Consider the following 17,500-nt stretch of genomic DNA (forward strand, 5'->3'; position numbering starts at 1 on the left):
GCCACGGCAGGTTCATCTCCTTCCTTTTTTTGTTGAGAGGAACGAGAAGGACACTAACGAACAAAGCGGCGAAAGGACACGAACCAAACGGAATCGGTCCAATCCGGTCGTCGTGGCGTGGCTTGGACTGGTGGCTAAAATTATCGCTAAAAGCTTTTCGCAATAACCTTCCACTTTTGACCTCACCTCACTGACGCGCTGACTTCTCGCGACTGCTTCGCTGGGTCCTGGGTCCCACCAATCGTGCCGGCCAATCCAATTAGGCCTCGTTCGGCGAGTTCCCCGGTCGGCCTTTTGGCACCCGATTAGGGTCTCCTCTTATTTGGAGGGGCCATTTACAAGCGATTCACAGGGGGAACGCGTTCGCATTCCGAGCAGGTCAACTGTTTGCGTAAAGGATTCGAACGGCAATTGGCTTAATGCGTCGATGCAAATGTATTTTTGATGTTCTCCCGGTAATGCTGTAATCGTATGCGGACCTCGAGGCAATGGAGACAAACAGTTAAACCGCGACCGGCGGACCATCGAGATTGTTCCCTGGGCTGAGTGCACATTCAAGCGCACAAGCACAGTCGAGATCCAGTTAGCGCTGCAGTCGACCAATCGAACGCGAAGACTAAAGTAAACACACCAACAAAATGGGTGCGGCCACCGAACTAACTGACTTCTTTGCTTCTCTTTTTCTCTTTTCCAATCGCTATCGAACGATTTGCGGTTCATTGGAAACGGCGGAAGCGAACCGGAGTGAACTCACGATGGCCAGTGACTTCCGGTGACCTAGGAAGTGACCAACCACTTCGCAGGATCCATAGACTCGGAACGAGTAATCCCTGGTACAAGTGGCGGGAGGGATTTTTGGCCGTAATCACTCTCCAACGGCCATTAACGGCATAAAAAAGAGGAAGAATTTCAGGATTGCCGGGGCCTGCTCGCCTACAAAGGATGTGCGCCACTGTGGACGTGGCGATTATGTCCCGTAGGATTAGAGCTAGCGCTTGTGGTTGGAGGTCAGCACAACAATGAATAGAGAGCGTTTGGTGCTGGTGCTGCTGGTTCTGCTGCGGCCACAACGCCGCTTGGTGATCACCCTCTTCTGATTGATGTCCTTTTTTAAGCTGCATAAATTATAGCCAAGCAACAGGAGGTAACGAGGGAATTAAGGTATTAGCCGGTCCCATCGTGACCGATAAGCTTGCGCCCCGTGCCCATGGATTAAGAGTCTAACCGGGAAAATCGCTGCCACTGGTTCCGTAGCCTTGCTTCTTCCGTCCACCCAAGAGACTTGATGCTCCTTCTAAAATAGAGCGCAACCCGGGACTCGGCAGCAGCAGCAGCAACAATGGCGCGCTGGGCCGCGTGCGGTGTATTGAAATCTAGTTAACAGAAGATTGCACACTGGAAACAGTTTAATTAAACAGTAAAGTTTCACTTCCATTACCGTGCGGCGAACCGGTTGCCGGTGGTTTGTGCGCTCTTCCCCTCGGGGTTGCGCTGCGGTTGCATGATTGAATAGGGAATTTTAATTAACGTGGCCCCGGGAACGTCTTCAGCGTTCGCGTTTGCGTTTGCGGCCCAAACCCACTACCGGGAATGCGCTCAGGTGTGTGTGTGCTGATGGAAATCTCAGCTCCACTAAACCACTAGCTAAGGGAGCACGGCACGGGGTTTCGATCCAGCAGTTCCCTATCTATCCTGGGTTCGCCAAGACGGAAGATAGAGCGCACCATTAGTGAACCATTTTACCGCATACCTCTCGCAACGGAAGCGCCATTTTGCGGTACCCTCTCTTGTGTGCCCTTGTGCCCCTTTATCCGCCGATGGATACCGCAAGACGGCTGAGACATCAAAAAGCTGAGCCAGCAACCGAGCCCGACCGCGCGCGCACCATTCGCTTTCATTACCGGAGAGGAAGCGGCACTGGATGCAACGTGGGTGATGGAGCGCGGTGTTTGTGGAACCCGCAGACCTTTATGGGTGCACGAGAGCGCGGTAGCTTTGATCGGCATCTTTGAAGGCTTAGCAGCCGGAGAGTCGAAATCCTTTTAGTGTCCAGGTGTACCGGAGCTTCCTTGCCCGTGATGAGGCGGTTTATGATTATGAAACGCCGAGCTGGCAATAAATCTCACAAAACGTTCTGGGTGGTTCTCTGCTCAAGTTTCCTGTACCTTTTTTTTTGGAGGGAAAAAGGGAAAAATTAGCCACCTAGGAGGCGCGACGTAATCCTTTTTTTTATCGGTTTTACAAAATTGCTTCACTCCGGTTATTCCCGCGGTTTAATGGCTGGTAGGAGCTGCTGGGTATTCCGGTTGCTACTTTGTAGCGCGATCTGCAAATGCTCCTGGGAGGAGGATGTAAAGTCAGCCACAATGTTTCCATTTCCCTCTGTATTCACCATACGCGCAGTATCTGGTTTTTACGATCAACTGGTGTAAACGAAGCGCTACACATATGTTGATTAACGAGTGCAGCGAGTGGTTGTTGCTCTCCAGCTAGCGACCAACACCAGAAATGAATGTTCTGCTGCCACGTGTATCGGAGATGGTTGATTGCTTAGGATGTTAGGGCTCTCAGTGGGTGTCCCGGGCTTCTGTTCCTGTTACCGGTATGTTTTACGATTACTGTTCTAAAGTATTTGATGTCGGAAACTCTCTTGCACAGTTTAGAATACAAGAAGTTCCTGTTGCTAACGATGTTTCACGCAGCAAATGAAGTGCACAAGCAGTATGTACCTTCTAAGTATTTCAAAAAACATTTACGGGAAAGTTCTGGAAAACTTTAGCATGAACTAACACACGATCCAGGTATCGATCTTTCTGCAAACTTCCTCAGCAACTTATTGCATTCTTCAGCAATCTCTCCAGCCCAGGTTCAAGTCGTTCCCAAGGCCACAACTCGAAGACCACCATTATGAGTAATGGAGAGAAGCTGTTGAACACATTCCCCAACCATTCAACAACCGTTGCCCACTGCAAAACTATCCAATAATACCTCTCATAAACCAGCATCAGCATCTTCCTCTCCCGTGTTTCCAAGCGTGAGCACTGGTATCACATTTCTACCACAATCGAACACCTGGAGATGCGCGCAGGGCGAGCAAGTGTTACAACTGAGGTGCACTCCCTACCTCCACTCCTTCAAGCCACCTTCGAGCATTCGACGCAATCTTCTGAAGGTGTGTACGGGGTTTCAATTACCGAACTGCGGTTAATCTTTCGTTCTGCGTACATATTTCAAAAAGCAGCTCAGGCAGGATGCCGATACAGAAGGAGGCTAACCGGGGGGCAGCGGACTGCGGAGCAAAATGAGTTAGTGCCTGGTGAATTGGTTCCAGCACCATCGGTAACCATGAGTAAGCTGAGGATGCCGGTATTACGGGAGCAGATATATTTTCAAAAGGGCAACAGATTAATGGCATCGTCTTTAGCGTCGTGCTGGAAACAAAGCAACAGTAATCGTGGTTGATAAATGGATCTCTCGCCAGCTGCGATTGATCTTCTTCTACGATGATGCTGTGGGTGCTGCTACGTTTTGACAATCCTAACTACCTCGCTGAGTGCCCGAAAGATGGTTCTCATTTTAAGCTTCTTTACGTGCGCTCTTCTGTACGTCGCGATTTGAAATATAGCGCATGGTACGCTTGATTTAATGTAGAGACCCGTCTCTCTCTCTCTCTCACACATAGGTCAAAGGCCCTCCAAGCAAGCAACAGAGCCAGTTGGGAGCCAAAACGATGGATCATCTTTCGAAATAATGCCTTTGTTGTGTGCTTTTGCGCCAAGTTCGCCCTTCAGACAGCCCAGGTTAACTCAAATATTGACTATTTTTAACAAGACATTCTCGGCATTCGTGTCCATGGATGGCAAGAAAAGAACATGCAAAAGAGGAGACGAGCGAAAGATAGCAAGCGCCGCACGTGCACCGTCGTGTTCCAGCACTCAAAGGTCGGCGGTCGGTCGCGTTGAGGGGTGCTGTTGACTCGGCGCGGCTCACAAAAGTGGGAAAAGGTCCTTTTTTCGGCACTTCGGCACTCATTTAAAATTCAATTGGTAAATCCATTATAGGCGAATGTATAATTTATGCCTCTATTCAGCGCTCTACAGCATCTACCGCTGCAGCTCCGCATCCTTGCGAGCAGATCCCGCGAAGAAGTACCGCGGAGATGACTGTGGCAGCCCCGCTCGTGCGGCAAGCTTCCGATAAAAACCGAAATGCCTATTCATGAGCCCCTGGTGTTTATCGTACACCAAAGGGATTCTATTTTTAAAACACATTTTAACACAGCCCTCCTGGACGGTACTTCAGTGCCATAAGCCGTGGCTTTCGGAATCTCGGAAATGCGTAAGGCAGAGATCGCCGAGGGGTCTGTGTTCTTTGAGTGAGGCAGTCAATATTGTCTCCCACCCCAAAAGCGGCGATTAACAGGCCGTGAAAGTGATATAGTCGATTTTGAAACGAGCATTAACATCAAACCATCTTTCACTCTTCACCAATCGTTCACAAGGAAGTTACTCATCGGTCGGGACAGAGCGTACCAGACAATCAGAGCGGCATAATGTCGATCAAATTATCCGTCAAAAATGTTGCCCGTTGCTGTTTTCGTTCGCGTTCGGCGCATGGAAATGAATCTGCGGCCACGCGAAACGTCAATTAGCGAAGTCGATTCCATCACGCTTCAACTGCCACAATGTATCACCCACCGCACAGCAGTGCACTGAATTATACATTATCATTCCATACCAAGCACCATCATCATCATCGCAGCGCCATTGATTGATTCTATCGTTACGCTTTTCAATCAGCACCATCAGCTCTCGCTCACGATACGATACAACCCGCACTCGCCGCTCCCTGCTGCTTGCCATCACATCATTCTTAAAGATGCCCGCGATGAAGTTCAAACCCGGCCCGGGCCGCGCTGGGACGTGTGAGATATATGTTGATGGATGAACTTCTTCTTCGCCCTCTTATTGCACTCTGAAATCGATTCCATCACAAACATCCATCCATCCATCGCCTAGCTGCCCAGAATGATGGTTTGAGTGGAGATCGACCAACCACCCACACACAGACACACACGTCCATATATCATCTGTGACTGGTGGACTTGGATCGAATGAATGTGATGTGTACGGCTACGCTAATTGAATCAATTATCGCTCCGTGGCAAAGATTTCGCTGGATGGATGGGATTGCAGGGTTGCTCGGGAGCCCGGGAGAAACCCGAAACTAATTGATAGAAATGGACACATTCGGCATTCGGCATGGGGACAGCTGCCACATGATTGACGGTACATCATTCCACGGTACTAGCTGTGCTTCTTTAAGAGCAACACATTCCATGGTCACCGCAAAACATGTTCGCAAACAGTTATTGCAGGATTAGTTTGATTAGGTTGTGCACTCCTTTCACATGCAATAGTTGGTTAGGCAAGGGATTTCGGCAACTTAAAGCGATTCCTATCAAGGAGAATGTTGTGTAGGTCAGGAATCTCGGGCCTCTGTATTTGTTTTATTAATTCTAGGCGTCAGTTTGATCGTGAAACATGGCAAATCAATTGATTTGTGTCGTAGAAACTGTACTTGTTCAACACAATTAGATCCTCATGAGCCATTGATGCTACATTCTTTGATGATGCTTTTAAGTAGCTACATGTCAGGAAGTTTAAACCATTTGTCCTTAACCATCGTGTCCGAACACTCCTGGAACACGTCACAGCAGAGACAACGGCACAAACTTTTCCCCGAAACTTTCCACCCAACAAAAATGGCTGGCCTCGGTATATGGTTGTTGGGGCTCGACGAAATGTTATGCCTAAATTATGGAGGAATTTCTAAAAATCATAAACCGCCTCTTCACTTTTCAATCCCGGAATCCACCACCGTCCACCGAATGGAAGACTCAGGGAGGACCGGAACGACCGGAGGATTGGCCGTAGTAAAACACAAGCCCGAATATGCATCCGAAATTAGCGCGAATTGCGGGAGCCTGTGTGTGCGCGCGCGCGCGCGTGGCCAGAAATTTATGGTCAGCTCCGCGGGTACGGCTTTGTCACGGAGCAAACGGGGACCGATTGCCGGTCGCGTTTCGCGGTATCGAGGTGTTTGTTTTACATTTTTTATGGCCCAGTTTTAGGAGCACTTGGCCGGAGGAGGAGCGTCAGATGATATTTTCCCCTCGGAGCCGGAAGAAACTTTTTTGTGTGAAAACCCCGGGACCAAACCGCGCTAAAACAAACGCACGGGCCATTGTGAGTCGAGCGTTATGATGATGACATTTTTAGGACTCCCGAGCGGACGCACCAGCAGCAGCTGGAGCAGCCTCCTTCATCAGTCACGAGGCAGCAGCCGGGCGAACCTTGACCATGATTGGGTTACTCTTTCAATAAACGATTTTCCCCGCTTCCCCGTCCACAGGGGCTGTTGGGGCGTGAAAAGAGATCGCTGCACGTGACGGGTAGCCCGTCCGCCCACCAACCATCCCAGCGTCCCTCGGCTCGCAAACGACGGGCCCACCCTGTCCCGGAAGGATATTTAATATTTATGAAATTTCACCTTCCACGACCGGCCCGAGATCAGCAACAGCCTTCACGCCATCACCGTCATCAGCACACACTCGGGCGAGAGGCTCTTGAGGGCTCTCCCGGATGCCGGACGCCCCATGTAAAACTGTTGGGGTTGGGCGCTACGGTTCGGTTGTGTCAAGAGGCCAGTGAGCAAATGCGCTGGTGCGTGTTGTGCACGAGGTCTTCAAACGGTCTCTCGACCCCCCGGAACACCAAAAGCAATGGCATCGCGTCAAATCCAAGCGAAAGCGCTTAATTGAATCTTTGCCCTCTAGGCCGATCGTTCACGAGAACCCTTGAAAGAGGGGGAGAGTGGGAGTCGCCATCGCAGTCGTCGTCGTCGTCGTCAGCATGTCAGCACCAGCAGCGCCCCCAGACAGCACTAAACACGAACGCACACCGAGCAAATGGTGAAACAAATTAATTATCCCTTTAATTGGAGATTGGCTGTGGGGCCTCGGGGGCCGGCAAGGATTTCTGGGAGGCCGCCTATAGGACTTTTTCGTTCACTATATTACTTTCGTTGGCTTCTGCTTCCGCTTCCGCTTCCACGCTTCCACTTTTACTTGGTCCTTGAACTAAGCAAGGCGATTACGCACGAGGACGCTAGTGGGTAGTTTTCTCGCCTTTCTTTCACATTCTCCCTTCCAGTATCTTTTTCGGGGGTGATTTCTTACCCCCACAAAACTCTATCCAACTCCACTGAAAAGCGATTCCATCGAACGTCTTGTTGGGGAATTCCAGGACACCAGCTGGAACATCAGCGGCAGCAGCAACAGCAGCAAACAAGCATGTCCTGGCCATTCCACGTCCAGTTTATGGTAGTATGTTAGCTGTTTTTATGCGGTCCATAACAAAGCCATTCGCGAACAGCCATTTCAAACAAACCATCGGAATCGAGCCGTTTTCGACGGCACCCACCACTTTCCGGGAGATCGCCCCTCCCCCAATCATCATCGTCGCTCGTCTGCCTGGCAGGCGCGCGTGTTGTACACGGCTGTATCATACACACGTGCCGCGGTCCGCCATTGGCCAAAGGTGGTGGTATCAACAAAAATAATTAGCAGCCATCAAGCCCGGGCTCTCGCCAAATATTGACTCGACTTGGCTGGTGGTGAGTCTGCTCTAGCCAGACTAGCCAGCCAAGCCAAACTTCTCCTTACAACGTGTGCTAAACCAACAGAAGAAGTGAAATTCCAATTTGCTGTCTCTCTCTCTCACTCGCTATCGCTCTCTGTCTGTCTCTCCTTATAGCTTCTCACTCCAGCCGCATGACCAGCCGATATTAATATCGATATCCACGGGATCAAAGCACAGAAACTTGTGCCATTCTGATCCCACGAGCACGTCAGGACGAGCCAAGCGCTTCAACCACCACACTGACGCACGGTACCAGTTGAAGTCGATAGACGTTTCCTTTTTTTTGTAGCGATTCCCACGATTTGCTACGAAATGCTGCGCAAACATAAATGTTGGGCCGTATTTGTTCCATTTGTTCCTTTCACGGTTCACAGCTACAAGAATTTTTACTGACCACCGAATACAACACACTGGCCAAGGCCCCTTTGGGGATTTGGCTTCAAAATCGATTCCAAAAAACAGGCGAAGAGAAGGTCAAGAAAAAAGTATCCGAATCTTGACCATCAGAAACCTAACCGAAGGAAAGAAGGGGTCTGGTTTCGGCTCGGATGCGTCCGCAAAAACCAAACGGACCCGGGAATGTACAACCGCCGATCGCCATTCAGCCGTTTTTGAGGACCATAAATATGTCTTCTATCATGACCTCGTGTGCCACGCCGGAAATTCCTCCCAATGTCTTACTCCCTTGCTCCAGATCCCTCTCTGCCGTGTGTTACGCCGAGAATTTCGGACGAAATAAAGCCCGGCAGAAACATGCATGCAGCTCTGAGATTCAGTCCCGGGACAGTGATTAGAAGCTGTGCTTCTTCTTCTCCTCTTTAGCTTCAGCTTCAACTCCAGTAGCCGCTTATGGCAGTGAAAAGGGAAGCGGCCTCGCCTGCTCTGTCGACAGTCGGAGTCTGCCGGTTGCATTTTCTTTTGAGCCAAGAATTCAGCCAACGGCCGAACGACGCATTTCGGATGTTCTTGTAGAGCACCAGCAAAATAGCTTCATCTCAGCAGCCAGTCACAGAAAACCGAGATGAGCGATCCAAGACACTTTGTGTTGGAGAAGCAGCAACCAAACTGGCAACAACATGACATGGTTTCGTGGTAGGGTTTTTTTTGTGATGTTTTCGTTCGAAATGTAAAAGTGCTGTTGAAAATTTGGTTTGGAAAATTTTGAACCAGCGGCACACCACAAGCAGCAGCGCTCACGTCTCACGTCACGTCTCACGTGGCGCCCTTGCGGCCACACAAACAGCCAGAAACGGTAAATACTTCGGACATGTATCCGGACATCAAAGCGGCAGCGGTGAGTTAATTTGATAATCGCGCGTACGCATCGCTTACATAAACAGACACCATTGGGGACCACCACAACAACAAGCGTACGCGCCCGCATATGTGTGTTTGAGGCCCCATTATTTGGTCTGAAAAATGGCCCCCTTCACGTGGCGAAACGCATCTGGTTCGGGCCGACAAACCACGCTAAGTTAGATGTTTCCCCCCCCGGAATCTCTCTCTCTTTGTGGGCCACTAATAGGTAATGCCGAACACGAGCTATGGACCAACCAGAACGCCTGGGATGTGCTGAAACGCGATACCTGCCGTTGGCCTGCCGGGGAGTGCTGCCAGAGTTACGCGAAAGACAAATGGAAAGCACGTCAGCGGCGGCGCGAAAGATTAATTGGAACCTTCATAAACACCCTGCTCTGCGGACCTCGAGGTGGGTTTTTTACGATCCAACCTTGTCCAACCGAGGTTCCTTCTTCGCCGTTCTACTAATCGTTCCTTGAAAACCGCCCCGCCCCCTGGATCGATCGATCATTGAAGAGAGATCCGCTCTCAGGATCCTCGCCCTGTGATGAAGATGCGGGAGAATGGAAGGTCTTAGCATCTAAACCATATCCGTCAACCGGTGCAAAACACGCGTAGTCACCTCTTCTCCGTGGCAGTGCAGCTCGGTATCACACCGGCGTCGTGATGATTACATTTAATTAGCTCATTTAAGACGCCACCGTGAAGCTCGATGGCTGCATGGTCTTTATAGCGGAACGCTTGCCGTTCATTAGTGGGGAGGGAGCGACAGTGCGGCAGCGACAACCGTTCCTGTTACTGAGCTTGTGTTGTTCCGAACCGTTCCAGCATGTAATGAGAAGTTAGGCAAAGTTGTCATCATTTTTCACGCCTCGCTAAGCGGAGCACTCCACGGAGGAGGAGTGCGACGCCACAAAGCGTCTCCTAATCCGTGTGCCGAGCCGAAGCCGTCTCGCCGTATCGTCAACTACAATAGCGACAACATCCGCTCGCCTACGCTTTTCCACCACTTCCTCTTCCTCCTTCTTCTTTTTCTTCTTCTGCGCCTACGCGCCTCGTGCTTACATCAATAATTCGTCATTTGATGTAATCTTAATGGCACTTTCCTGTTGACTTCCTCTGGGCAAGCGCCCACGCCGTGGCACGCTCTTCCGGCCAGGGCCGTATCGTATGTGTGTCGTACCAGCCCTTGGCCTGCCTTGGCCTGTAATTAAAATCGTATTAATAAAACATTTTATCACCTTCCCGTACCGGTCTCGAAGGTTCGGTGAAATGGAGAGCAAGAGGGAGAGATTCCTTTTTTTTTCGTGCGTGTTGTCGCCGCTTCGCACCTTTTCGATGTTGGTGACGCGTTGGTACACAAGTGTGGGTGTGTGGGTGGCGTGAAAAAGGATCGTAAGGTGAAAATTAAATTCCGTTCAGCCATCAATTATGCATCGTGTGGCCACTGTTATCCAGCCAGACTAGCCCAGTCGTCAGCACCTCGAGACTCGAGTCGAGAGTGGAACGCTCTCCACGCGCGTTGGAGTGCGCGCTAAATGAAATGCCCCTCTCGCGTCGTCTAGGGGCACTTTATCATCCCCCGTACCACACCTTGGTGGCCTCTGAAGGTGTCGGTTAGGGCCAGGTAGGTGACAAACGGAAGTTAACGGCGTTTGCGAAACACCAGCGACCAGGCGCCTCCATGACAAACGGTTAGCAAACACGACGGATGTACCACCCATTTTGATGGTGATAGCTAGGTGGACGGGGGTGGGGGGGAGAGAGGGCGATTCAAGAAATGGTTACAATCTTTCAATCGGAAGCACACTCACGATGAGCGATGCGATAAGTGCGATGCTGAATGCATCGCTTTCGGTTGGCCGCTTTGTTCCCCAGCTCCAGCGATTATGCACAGCACGATTCACCGATAACGGGGGGCCAACTACCCTCCCTAAAGGGACATCCAACACACAACTACAACAACGCAGCTTCAGCTAAGCGGAGCATGATTGACCGAGCGGAAGCAGAACAAGCAGCAGCAGCAACCGCAACATCTGGTGCTGCTGCTTCTCTGAATCTTATCGGCGTACATTGTTCGTACATTGGCACACAACGGACCGGCGTTGCGGTCCGGAGGCCAATGCAAATCCTCATAAATCGTCCACCAGCACACCACCGGCCCAATGGACGTGCGGCTGCAATCTGCATACGGAACAAACGTAGCGATGGAACGTGTTGCCGGAGAAGCTCGCGAAAAAGCTTCACCACCACCACAAGCGGAACAATGTTCCTTTCCCATCGTTGGCCGCGCGCTTTGAATAATGAATTTTAAGTGCAGTTCAGTCGACCAACAGTCGGGAGATAAGATATGCATCAATCTCGTGGAGCTCGAGGGATCGCGGACTAAGAATATGTTATTCCCTTTTGTTCGCCAGAATTCAGAATAAACTCCCAAAGTGAGTTCTTCAAAAATAGAACCAACTTTGCGAGGGGAAGAGGACAGAGACAGTCACTGGGCTGAGGGAACAAAACACGGAATGCATTACGTGCGTGCCCTGGCGTGCCCTGGCGTGCCCTGGTGTTCTCTACATGCCTCTATGTGCCATGAATAGCATTCGAAGATGAGGAGACGAAGCTGGCTGGATGGCTGGCTAGTCCCCAACGGAATGCGCTCAGTGTTTCATATCTTAGCATAGCAATCAAACCAACCAACCATCGAGCCACCCCTTCCCCACCCCTAGTGGTGGTGTTTGCGTATCTGATTTCGCCAATCAAAACAACCGCTTTTGACCGCCGCTTTTGGTAAACGAAACCGTAACCTTGCTGTTTGCTGCTTCCACGTCGTCAGGTTCGCAATCACGTCTACGACTTATTAGAATGCATGACCTGGGTACGGGCGGGCGGCGTGGATGCTGGGTGGGTGGAACCGACGATCGAGTAAACAGACCAAACCCGGTTCAATTATCCATAAACTGAGCTATCAAGGCGCTCGCCTTGCGCCACGCTCGATGTCTCTCTCTCTCTCTCTCTCTCTCTTTCACTCTATATCTCCATTTCCGTTGGTCTGGTCTGGTTGTGGAGCATTTCCTCGCTTGCTTGTGCTCCCGTTGAACCCCTTTTTCCTGGCTAGTTGGTCAAGAAATGACCCATTTCCGCAGGAACGGTACGAGTTTAACTCGGATATACGGGAGTCCGGGAGGCACTTCCACGTCTTCTCGAGTAACGGCGACTCGTAATCATGAAATTAAACATGAAATTTGTTTATCCTCCTCCTCTCGCATCCTCCTTTTGCTCCACCAACTCGCCCCTTGACTAATGGTTCGCTTACTTTTGCTCTCGTTACTCCCTTGCTACCGACGATGTTCCAGAAATAATTGGCCATCGAAATCGACGCAACACTCCCCCACCCACCGGAGTCCACGTGCTGATTTAACAATGCTCACGTCCCGGGCGAATGTTGCTCGGATTGCCGTTTTAGGTGGCCAACAACCGGCGCGCACCGAAAACCGCATTCCATCCAGTAGTTGAGTTCGTTCGTGCCGGTTCAGCGGAAACTTCAACAATCTTGCTGGCAGCCTCTCCGCTTTCAAGGCAGCCATCGAGCAGCGAACAGCGTGTCGCTTGTCGCGGGGCGTGCCGTTCGAATGAATGATCGACGACGAGGAGTGCGTCGGTCCTGTAAGTGGTCGTCGTTGTTGAGGACGCCGGTGCCAAGAGTGAGAGCGAGAGTTTTCAAAACATTGGCTCTGCCCAAGAGGAGGGCGCGCGCGCGCGACTTGTGTTAAGCGGTTTTGTTTGGGCCCAAAACACAACTGACTCGACTGCCCATATTTCAAAGAGAAATGGTTCCTTCAGTAGACGAGAAGAAGAACGAAGGGAGTAGTTGGCAGCAGCGTGTGCGAGATGATCAATGATTTGGCATTTCGAATGTGGTTCGCAGCGAGCGAGTGTCGGAATGTGTGGCGTGGCGCGAGAATTGAAATCGGAGAAGCATCGCCGTCGTTCATAGGATCGATGTGGTTTTATCGGCAGCGAATGATTCCTTATGGCATTTCCATTGGCCAATCGAACGCCGTAATAGCTAGTTTGTGGTGATCGCACGGCGCGAGACAGAATTCCGAAGAGCAGGAGGCCATTGTCAGTTCCATTTAGCATGTTTAGTGGTCCGTTTGTTTTATATATCCACCAGGATTGAAATACATCAGCAACAGAGCAGGAATTAAAATACTAAACGATATGTTTCAACGCAAGTGTAGAAATATTTTGACGTTCCGCGGCTTCCAACATGAAAAACATCTTTCGAAACATCTTTGAATGATCCCTTTGGGAGGAGAGCCCTTTTACAATATCAATTTACTGTTCTCCCTGTTGGTGCCGTTCCTCTATAAACGATTCCACCATAAAACCCTTAAAACCATCCCACCGCCAATGCTTCGATATGCTCCGGGCCCGCATATGCTCGCGAGCGCGCCCACAGGCATCGCGACCATGATTGCGACCAGGGACCAGGAACCAGGAGCCCGTGGCCAAATTCCCTGAGCATGATTATGCCCAGCGGGCATGTTGAAAAGTTTACCGCACGGACCACCACCACCACCCCCTTGGTGTCGATTCCGGTTGTACCATCCCCTCTCCCCCTTTGTGACATCCCTCACCCTTTGGCTCGTCAGTCTAATTTTATGTTTCTTCCCCTTCTCCTACTCCGCATCACTCCGGAACATGGCCACTGTGGTTGCTTGTTTTTGGCAAAGGTGGGTGGGGGATGAGAATGGGGGATGGGGGTAGTATGCTTACGCGTCATCAACCGGTCGGTCGGCGCTTGCGACATTTCTCTCTCTCTCTCTCGCGGCGTGGCTCAATCCGTAACAGGTGTTTGGATTTTATTAATAAATAATTTATTTCGGTTTGCGCCCAGTACACGCAAGGGAGAGAAAAATAGGGAGTGTGAGAGAGAAAGAGAGAGAGAGAGAGAGAGAGAGAGAGAGAGAGAGAGAGAGAGAGAGAGAGAGAGAGAGAGAGAGAGAGAGAGAGAGAGAGAGAGAGAGAGAGAGAGAGTTCACTTTTAGCATTTGGCCGCATCAGCATAAAAACCCCGAGATGTTTGCGGTTTTATGCTAGATGCTGCTGACAACCATGCGGCTCACCGCACACAACACTCTCGCCCCTTTTCCAGCACTGGTTTGGTCTTAATTTTCTTTTGAAAAGCCGGCATTTAAAAAAAAAAGAAGGGAGGCAAAGCCTGTACACCGGCGCGGACCGTAATGGAGCAGCGGCGGCAGTAGAGGGAATTAATTAAGCAATCGTTCACGGTACTCCAAGCCACCAAAGCCGAAGCGGCGAAGGTGTTTTGGTGCCGAGGCTCTTGTCCGCGTTGGGGCTGCGGAAGGAAAAGCGACGACGAGGAATGCCGGCGCTAGGGCGCAAGTTTTCCATCCTTAAACGCTTGGCTGGAAATACTAATGGCAAAACAACTACTTGTTGACGAGTACGGCAGCGGTTTGGGCGTCTGCTTCGATGGGTGTGGTGGCAGCTGAAGAGATGTGATTCACCGTCACTCAGGCTCACGTTGACGATCATCGAGACGACGAGCGAGTGAACGTGGAGTGAACAGTGAGGTCCAACGAAGCAATTACGAAGTTTTGTCGTAAAAGAAGGAAAATATTCCGCGCAACTTTCCGCAACACGGAAGGAAGGGAGAAACATGGAAAGAACGAGGAGGTTCCTTGTGGACTGATTTCACGGATTGAGTGAAACGTACCGTAAGACCGACCGACCGACCGGTACACCGCTGGCAGCGAAGCTTCTTTTATTATTCCGTCCTTCACTGCCTAGTCCCCGGCGCAAAAGAAGGACACCAGGACATCCGTTCCTTCCGTCCGCCCGTCTCGTAGCGCACAACGCACAAATTCAATGTCATGGGAATTGTACGAAGTTTGTGTGCAAAAGTCTGCCAGACAGCCAGTGTGCTTGTGTGTGTGCGCGAGAAGCGTGCGAACAGCTTGGACATTAAAACGAAGGAAGAAGCCATCATCGGACGACACCGGTGGCCAAGGGAAAGGGAGCATGGAAAAGGCGTTAGAAAGGGGGGTGCGAGTAAAATAAACTAACGCCATAAATCAATTCAGCACATGGTTCACGAGCGTCGCGAGCGAGATGGAAAATGGATTTGCATGGTTTTTCTCTCCCCCTGGCCCGGCCATTGCGCCCGTGAATTGAATCGAATCGGAGGAAAATGGCCGATAGCACGCCGAAGCCGATAACCGACCCTCTCTTTCTGTTTGGGGTGATGAAGGGTATAGGAGGTTGGTGGTGAGGATCCGCGAGTTGTCGAAATATCTAATTTGGATGTTGGCAAGGCGGAGGCGACGGAGACGAAACGCGACTCGGCAACTCGACATCGCATGTACGCTCCATAAATCATGCTTACACCCTCCCAACATACACACAATGGGCGTTTGGTATGCGTGTAATCTTGTCACTGGGCACCACACGCCAGCTCGCCACCTGGTCTCCTTTCCGCCTCTTTTTTTTTATTGATGGCGATTGGCGGCGTTGCGCAATATTGCGCAATCATCGCGGGCATCATGAGATGGGCTGGATGGATGACTGATGGAAAGTTATTAGTCCCCCGGGAGGGGAGCGGTGGAAACGAACTCGACTGGCAAGCCGCAAATGATGAGTTTCGGAGAAGGCTTTTTGCGATGGAATTCGAATGGGATACAGCGGGCTATTGGGAGCGAGCCGTCAGGAAGATGTCTCGATCGCAACATTGTTTAAACAACACATTCCACGGAGCTCCCTAGCGAACGGATTATTTACTGCATTGACAAGCCGGAGAGCAAGAATGGAGGGAAAAAGCGTAGAAAAAATGGGAGAAAACGGAGGAAAACGGATGAAAAAATCAGAAAAAATCTCCTCTCGCGGGTTTTTCCCGGAAAAAGGGCACACGACCGGTCATCGACCAAGCTCATCCACCGTTCGGTCACGTTCCAGTTGCGTTTGGGAGATGAGCCCGGTCGCATGCACGCTTCACCAGCCACTCGGATCGCTCCTTTTACGTCCACAGGGTCAAAGGACACACCTCGTCCCTCGTTGCTGCTGCTGTCCTCTCTGTTATGGTCCTGCGTCCCACTCCAGTGAACGCATCTCATGGAGATAGCGCTGCTGTTGCTGCTACTGCTGGCCCCTACATGCTATTTACATATCCTTGACAGCGGTCCTTGTAAGGACACAGCGAAGTGGAAAATCGCTCGAACAAGCAAGCAGCTCGAGGGAAGGGGCCACGCCGATCAGCGATACCGATGGTCGCGGGCACCGCATCATTTCCGGGTTTATTGCAACTTTTATGAATCTCGTCGTAAAATCCATTCCGACAAAAAAGAAAGCAAGTGGACGCATGGCCAACGACCGAAATGTGACGGAGATAGACCGTAATCGCCCCCCTTTCTTTTAGATTCCCGTCCATCCGGGTATGTAAGAGGAGGCTCATACGTGAAATGACCGTTTATCGAGGAGGGGAAAGTGTTTCGGAATGTCTGAAACGATTTTCGCATTACTAAATCAAAACAAACGTAAAAACACGGGAGATAGAAATCGCTCATATGAGTATCATTTCTTTTTCTCGAAAATATAGAGAGAAATAGAGAGAAAGAAAGGAAAAAAAAGGGAGCAAACGTTCCATAGGAAGTCGTGAATTAGTCTTTGACACGAGATTGATAACCACTTGGTAACGAATTGGCTTGACTCTAAAGAAGATCTGTTCTGTGGTAGTCTCACGCGTGCTCTTTGATACTCTGAGCGTGCGTAAATGTATCACATCCAGTGAACTGTTTTGTCTTGAACCGTCGCTTGTCAACTAACACGCAGCGTCGCAGTGCGTATGGACCAAGTTCTCCAAGCTGATCTGACGATCTCTAGTTCGACTTAAAGAAAAAAAACGGCACAAAACCCGCGTCATTATGCGTCGTGAGGCGAATGCGTGCTTACAAGCTGATAAAGCGCGTAGAGAAAGAAAGCAAGAGACATGGACAAGACCACGTGGTTGCTAGAATGTTTGTTTTCAATCGCTTCGCGACCAACCGTGCGCTGAAGCGGAACCACTTCGCGGCCATTTGTAACGACCGTATCGAGGAGGGTAAATTGATTAAATTTACAAATTTTTAACAAACTCCCCTTTCTGGGCGTCAAGAGATCCGACACCGATGCGAGTGCTAAACACGCAATGAAACCTTATCGCTTTCCCCCTCTCTTTCTCTCTCGCGAACACGCATCTTCCTCGAAACAATCGTTCGGTCTAAACCCACACACGCCGCTACAGCGTCACGGTAAGCATCGCAAGTGCTGCTTGGCGACTTGCGGCCAGTAGGATTAGGCAGTTCTCTGGCAAGGTTAAGACTGCACTTCAGAGGATCGTTTCTGTAGGCAAGTCTTCAGCTTTTCGTTTCCAAAAAAAACCATATCCACCCACGATGACACGAGTGTGAATAGTGTCCATCCTGGAGCGTGAAACAAGCAGC

General features: G+C 50.5%; 1 protein-coding gene and 1 non-coding gene across 5 annotated transcripts in view; one reads left to right on the forward strand and one right to left on the reverse strand.

Annotated features, from left to right (window-relative positions):
* Nucleotides 1-17,500, reverse strand: part of LOC126581565 (1-phosphatidylinositol 4,5-bisphosphate phosphodiesterase classes I and II) — a 67,973-nt gene that overhangs the window by 33,064 nt on the left and 17,409 nt on the right. The gene's annotated exons all lie outside the window — the stretch shown is intronic.
* The window catches only part of LOC126573670 (small nucleolar RNA U3), a 205-nt gene continuing 79 nt past the window's right edge, over nt 17,375-17,500 (forward strand). Inside the window, exon 1 of the small nucleolar RNA XR_007608154.1 lies at nt 17,375-17,500. This exon is cut by the window's right edge and continues 79 nt beyond it. This is a non-coding gene — a small nucleolar RNA (small nucleolar RNA U3).

Source organism: Anopheles aquasalis, chromosome 2 (assembly GCF_943734665.1).
Source record: "Anopheles aquasalis chromosome 2, idAnoAquaMG_Q_19, whole genome shotgun sequence".
In the NCBI taxonomy this organism is placed as follows: domain Eukaryota; kingdom Metazoa; phylum Arthropoda; class Insecta; order Diptera; family Culicidae; genus Anopheles; species Anopheles aquasalis.